This window comes from Hibiscus syriacus, unplaced genomic scaffold (assembly GCF_006381635.1).
Source record: "Hibiscus syriacus cultivar Baekdansim isolate YM2019G1 unplaced genomic scaffold, ASM638163v2 tig00110777_pilon, whole genome shotgun sequence".
In the NCBI taxonomy this organism is placed as follows: Eukaryota; Viridiplantae; Streptophyta; class Magnoliopsida; order Malvales; family Malvaceae; genus Hibiscus; species Hibiscus syriacus.
In genome coordinates, this window is record NW_024062858.1 from 1525319 (window position 1) to 1532860 (window position 7542).

Here is a 7542-nt window from a genome sequence, read left to right on the forward strand (position 1 = left end):
TGTACCGACCTACTTCATCGTGTCCGAAACGTAGACCAGTGATTAAGCAAAACTCCTCCCGCCCAAAACAAGTATACGCTGGTGGAAAATGAAATCATATCTCTTCATCACCACGTTGTATCCTCTTGGGTAGATCGTTAGTCATGGTCTGAAGAAACAAATGGGTCAACATAGCATCTCCACCTGGATGTTGTACTTTCAGCCATGGCCCGAAGCAAGTATCCTCAAACAAATTTTTTTGTACAGGTGTAAGTGTCGACGCTATTGTAGTGGCTAGGCTTAATTTATTCCTTAGAGTCAATGGATCCAAAAAAATTTCTAACAAAAACAATAAACATATCAAGTTGGATATACCAAAAACTACAAATTATACACTATAAACAAACATGATATTAAACAGTGAAAACAAAGCCAAATATGTTTCAAACTAGCACGGTATTCACCCAAGTCATTATTCTATCATAGTTTTTTGGTTGAAGTAATGCAATTCATTCAAGTTTCAATTTGCAGAAGAAGAGTAGTTTCTGAAACTTAAATTCGCAACGCGAAAATGAAAATCACAACGCGAAACTAAAATTGTGTTGCGATTTTCATTTTCGCGTTGCAATTTTCGTGTTGCAAATTTAAGTTTCAAAATTCTTCTGCAAATTGAAACTTGAATGAATTGCATTACTTCAACCAAAAGACAAAACAAAGACAAATACTAACTTCACAGGGTTAAAGACTAAACAGTTTCACAGTATTGACAGCAACAAAATGAATTTACTAAGCTATCTAAGTGAAATGGTTAATCTATATATATTGAAATTACCAGTAAATTTATCATCAATTTAAATATGAAAAATCTAATAATAATAAAAAAAATTCAAAATAAAAATAATTAAAAAAAAACTAACCCTCGGTGGTTGATTTTTCATTTGTGGCCGTGAATGGTTGTGAGGGTTGCTCTAAGAGATGGAGATAGACGGATTTCACCAGAGATGGGGACGAATTTCGCCGGAGATGGGGACGGATGTCGTCGTAGAGAGTGAGAGATGGAGATGAGATTGAGTTGTGATTTTGGGTTTTAGGTTATGAGTTGCGATTATACTGTTTACATTTGTGTTGCGAAATTAATATTGTGTTTCGAATTCGAAAATAAAATTCGCGTTGCAAAAATAAACGCGCTTTGCAAATTTGGAAACTGTGTTGCGAAATTGGAGTTCGCGTTGCAAATTTGTTGGTCATTTTCGCAAATCCAAAAAAAGTTAGTTAAAATCGTATATTATAAGGCATTTTCGGTCACTTAAGTTATTTTCTCTTTTTTTTAAAAAAAATCAATTTAAAGTAGTTTGATTTTCTCAATTAGTGTCTATATAGACCCCATTAGCTTTTTACCAGTAAGGATTTCTCAATTTATTAGCATAAATTGAACCTTCCAAGAAAATGTTTAACCTTTACAACTCTATCTTTTACAATGACTGAAATGAAACCACTATATTTTTTTCTAACACTAAACTAGAAATATTTTCTTTTTCAAGGTTTGATTCGTGTAAACAAATGATATCTCACTAGGTGATTGTGTTATAAAGAATGGAGTGAATTTCTAACTGTTTATGGTTATTGAGAATGAATTACAACCATTATCTACAATGAAACAAAAATTTTAAAGCATGAAAAATCAATCCATTTTCAAATTATTTTGATTGTTGGAACCTAAAGTATTGAAAATTATAACGGAGCTTCAAAACTTTTGTATAAATATTGAAATTTTATAGAGAATTCTGAAACTGTGAATCTTTTTGAATTAGAAGTTTCAAAATTTTAGTGATAGTTTTAAAAACGGACTTAAAAAGATCAATTATTTAAAAAAAAGAGTGATCTTTTATACCTAAAAAAAGGAGGAAATTTGAATGGAAGATATGTGCATGTAACTAATTTATGATTAAGTTAAATTTAGGGACGGACGTAAGATTTTATATTGTAAGAGATAAACTTATAAATTTTAGGGGTAAAAATATTTTTTTAATAAAAAATATCTAAAATATACAATAATGCAAAAAATTTAGGACACAATCACTTCCACCCACTCTTTTCGCTCCATCCTGGTTGAATCTTTGAATAATATTGGTACGGTGTGGTTCAAACTGAAAAAGGAAAAAAAAAGAGGGGTTTGTGTTACGAGTGCCTCTAACCCCCATGTGCTAAGTCCACGTTGCTATATATCTACCGCACGCCTACAAGGCCTCGGGTGGCTCTATGCTCTCTCCCGCCGCTTAGGTTTGAGCCCTCGTCAGTTGCGCTACTTAAAACTATCTCATATTCGATGATTTGGGTATAAATATGCAATGTATTTATGAATAATATATGTCAAAGTTGATGTCATGATTAAGAATGAATTTTATTGAAATTTGTACTTTTTCTTCGTTATTTAAATAAAGCTAAATTCATTGAATAGTTTTATCGATAAAAAGAGAATATTTTGTAAATGACTCGAATTCGATCAATTATATTTGTAAGATATATACATATTGTAAGTGATTAAAAAATTCTGAATAAATATTATAATTACTCTACACTTTTCTAAAAAAATAATGTTAAAAATAAAATTTTGATTAATAACGGATCAATGGTTGTTCACTCGTTTTTCCCTTGATCCATCCCTGATATAAAATATGAAAAATATCTTCCACACCCATCTTGCACCACACACGTATCGTCATTTGTCATATGCCTTCGTACTCTCTCCACATTTGTGAGGAGGCATTCATGAACCACTAACCATAAGAAGGACATACACATTATAGCATATATTTATTGGAAGATATAGAGAGAGATCACAGTGAGACAAAAATTAAAATCCATCACCACCCATCGCTCTTTTTCCTTTGCCTCTATTATTATATATTTATATATTGAGCTCTTTATCTTAATATCTCTCACCGACTTTTCATTTCTCTTTGTATTGGTCTTTAGAGCAGAGAAACAAAGATTAACGAAATGCTTATTCTTTTGTACCCTTTTGCTCTTGTTTCTCGGAAGTTTTCTGGGTGTTGAATTTTGTCCAGGGTTTTGGTGGTTTTGTGTTTCTGTTGCAAGAAAAAGAAGAAGAGAGAGCTTAGTTTAACTGGAGTTTAAGTTTAGGTTTCTTTTTCTCAAGAGGACTGCAGTCATTTAATGAGGTTCAAGGAAATGAGTTTTGGATTGTGAAGTTTAGTCTTTTCGTGAAAATGGGTGAAGCAGTGATGGGTTCATCGTTAAAGCAAACACTAAAGAATCTTTGTTGCAGTAATGGGTGGTCTTATGGTGTTTTTTGGCGCTTCGATCACAGATATTCCATGTAAAGTTTTTTTGTTTCTTTTTATGGTTTGTTTGTTCTTGCAGTATTCGCTGGATCTTTCTTTTGTTCTTTCTTCCATTTCACCATGTTTTAGTTGCTAAAGCATGCATGGATTTTTCAATTCAGAAAACAAGTTTTCTTTGCTCTGAAAATTTTCTAAATGGAGGAGGTTTAAAAATGGTGATTTTCCTATGAAAATTTTATCTATTTTTGCCTTTCTAATTATAGGTTTTCATTCTTGGAATTTTAACAGGTTAACAATGGAAGATGCCTACTATGAACAGCAAATGGGTCCATTAGTTGACAATATGCTTCTAAAATTCCACATCCTTGGTGAAGGGTAATCATTTCCCCCCCAGCATTTGTGTTTTCCTGTTGTAAATCCAGTAACTGTAGTGAAAAATACATTAAAAAATTCTGTCAATTTGTTTTCTGTGGTTCAATTAGTTTCAAAACAATAAGAGTAAATTTGGAGTTATCACAAGATCTCTAACAGGGCCAACCTTGTTTTCTCAACTCTAGAATAATTGGCCAAGCCGCTTTAACGGGAAAACATCAATTGATTTTCTCAGACTCCATCGGTAAAGGTTCAGACTCCACTGGAAATGAAAATATATTTCAGGTACCTTTTTCCTATTAATAAAATATTCATATATATATATATATATATATATATATATATATATTGTTTCATTTAATATGAATGTTAGATTATCTTGTCTCTTGAATCCGGGAAATATGCTACTCAGAGAGGCATTATATTGTCTTTTTGCAGGATGAATCTGAGTTACAAGACCAATTTTCATCTGGGATCAAGGTACCTTTCAAATTAACCTGTTTCATCTAAGAATCTTTGCGTACGATCTGCATTTATTTACAGTCAAACATTATCTGCAGACAATTGCAGTAATCTCTGTAGGAAGACGGGGAGTGGTTCAGTTTGGATCCACACAGAAGGTTAGTACATATCAAAATGATTGATATATTTCATCCTTATGAAAATTGTGTTTAACTGAATTACAGCATCCTATTTAGTAGTGGCTGGAGCCATATGTTGAATTGCGAGATATTAAAGTAGTCATTCCTGTTAATCTTTAAAGTATTTAATTATTTGAACTAGTATACATGATTAGTGTTTTCAACGTTTAGATTTCTTCTTAAGAAAAGCATGATTAATCGATAAGTTAATCTGTAAGGGGAGTTGCTGAAGAATGCTAAATTGTTCTTTTGCTGCTCTTGCAGATTTTCGAGAGGCTCGAAATTTTGGCTGAAATGGAGAAATTGTTTTATGACATGGGAAGTTGTCATGAGTTTACGCCTTTGGAAACTGAAACTTGCAATCTTGATGGATCGTTTGCTTCCCTCACGTCAGGTGGCAATTTTTACAATGAGAATCTAACAATTGAGCAAGGTGACTCTTCTAACGAGCCAATAGGATGGTCGTGTTCCGTACAAAATCTATCCGATTCCTCATGCTTCATGCACGAGATTCAAGACCAGAATATAAACTTTGCTAAGAACTCTGGTATTAACTGCTTGGCTGCTAGTACCCCTTGCATAAGTCCCTGGAATAGTGAGGGTTCAATTTTGACTCCATATGAGACATCATTGCCATCTGACAGGGGTGTGTGGGATCCTTCCATTGCACTACCTAAAAAGGAAAATGGTCTTGAGCTTACCGGAAATACAGAACAAAATTTACAGGGTGGTTCAGCATTTACATCATTTTATTGCACAGGAGAATTGGTTGATGCGGGATTTCATACTCTAGATAGCTTTGGCAAAACAAAACAGATACATCGTTCTTTTTCTGCCAACGCTGGACTTGTGGATAGTGTAATTAGCCTACAGAGAAGCGCAGAGGAGGTTAACCTAGCAGACTTTACAACAGACATCTCCAGCTCCTTTACAATGGATGATCTCTCTCTGTGGTTTTCTCCTTTACCCCAGCGACACATTCATGGATCAGGAGCTACAATGACTAGTGATCCTCCGTGTTCGGTAGGGGTTATCTCTGTGCCATCCATTCATACAGGAGGTGATGCAGTTATCGACATTCCAGTCCGAAAAGCAGCTAATTCATCAGTAAGCTCCATCACTGATGCATTCATATGTAATATAGAGAAATCTTCAATTTTTCATGATAATGGAAAAGATCTGTTTAATGGCATTGGAATGGATTTTGGATTTCGAAAAGCTGGGGAGCCCTCAGAAGATATCGTTATGCCTTTGTTGCATGGTGATAACAAGGATGTTGCTTCTGTAATTTCTTCATTGACTTCAGAATTGGATGTTCATTCCATGACTGGCAAACGAAAAGGGTTACTCTCTGAACTTGGCCTTGAAGAGTTTCTAGGTGGTGTTAGTAATTCTTATTATGTTACCAAATCTAGTGTTGAAGATCAATTTTCCACTATTAAAAGAAGGAAAACTGAAAGCTGTTCGTCTAATTTTCATCAAGATCAGCCTGAAAGTCTGTCTTGCTCTGGTGGGAGCATGCATCTGGTACAACATTCACATACCTGGGACAAGAGTGATAATACTATTTTCAACAAAGAGATTCACCGAAAATCACATGTAGGTTTATGGATTGATGATAGCTATAGTGTAAACGCTGGAAATGCTGTTGTTGCAGCATTAAAGAAGCCCACCAGAAAAAGAGCTAAACCTGGTGAAAGTACTCGACCAAGACCGAAAGACCGTCAGCTGATCCAAGATCGTATCAAAGAGCTCAGAGGGATTATCCCTCATAGTGGAAAGGTACCAATGACAAGTCTTTGCTTTAATTGAGTATATACTGGGATAAATTGTGCTTTCTCTTGTTACAATGAAGCATCTGTTTCATTGAAAAACTGGCTTACATTATTTTCATAATGCAGCAGTTGAGCATTGATCATTTATTGGAGCGGACCATCAAATACCTGCTTTTCTTGCAAGGTGTGACAAAATATGCAGACAAGATTAAACAAGCTGATGAACCAAAGGTAACAATTTTGTTTCATCCAATGAAATATGATACTGAAGAAGCTCATAGTTTGGTGATTGCAGTTCACTAATGTATTAACAACTTGCTTGAACTTCAGCTTATTGGCCAGGAAAATGGAAAGCTTCACAATACAGTGAGTGGGGGTGCTACATGGGCATTTGAAGTTGGGGCTCAGAGTATCCCTATTGTAGTTAAGGACCTAAATCCCCCGGCCAAATTCTTATAGAGGTATGAAAAGGCACTTAGCCTTTTCCTTTTTAATGTAAAAGCCAAATAATGTCTCCTCAGAGATGGTTAATTGAATGATGTTGATGCTTTCGCTGAGCCTTCTATCATTTATTTGATACAGGTGCTTTGTGAAGATCAAGGATTCTTTCTTGAGATAGCTGAAGTTATTAGGGGCTTTCCATTGAATATCTTGAAGGGAGTGATGGAGCTCCAAGAAGATAAGATATGGGCACGATTCGTCGTTGAGGTAAATGCCAAAGTTAAGACTTGAAAGCAATTTACTGAGAAAACTAAAATATGATTTCAATGAATTGATCCTAAAATGAATGACAGGTGGACAAGCAAGTCGAAAGGATAGGTATAATTTGGTCTCTTCTCCCGCTTCTGCAGCAAAAGGAGAGCAGTGGGATTGATTCTGCAACTCAGCCGAGTGGCAACATGGATGGCGGAGTTCCATATTAAACAGTTACCAGCAACCTTTGCTGTCGCCTACTGTCGGCATCGCTGAGAGACTTCAATAATTAGAGCACACATGTAAGGGTTCCAGTAGTACCTTGAGCATTCACATCTAAAGGACCTGCTGCAGTTGGTGTTGTGGAAATCGAAGAGCCAAAACTGAAGATAGAGGAGGTTCTTCATTCCAGTTTCAACTGCCTTAGACACAGTACAACACAGTACGGGGTTGATAGGCTAGCAAATATAAATCTCAAAGGAGTAGCAAGTGATTCGTTTGCTCCCTATACAGTTTCTGGAAAGGGATGAGAAACTCCGCCCGCACAAAGAACCAAAATCTGATAGAAACTTGTCTCATCATACGGCGTGGGCCAATCTGCTTTGCATGTAAGACTGGTAACTGATGAAGATTAAACTCTAGTTCTTGGTTTTCCGATCCTTCCATGCTGATCCTGCAATAATTTTGTTTATAATCCAAAGCAGGTGGCATAGCTGTTGCCCAACCGTGAAATTGTTTCTTGATCCTTCGGTTGTTGTTTGATTAGCATAGCTTGCT

General features: G+C 35.4%; 1 pseudogene; it reads left to right on the forward strand.

Moving 5' to 3' along the window:
• The first annotated feature begins 2977 nt into the window (after positions 1–2977).
• On the forward strand, positions 2978–7426 carry LOC120139873 (annotated as a pseudogene).
• Positions 7427–7542: the final 116 nt, after the last annotated feature.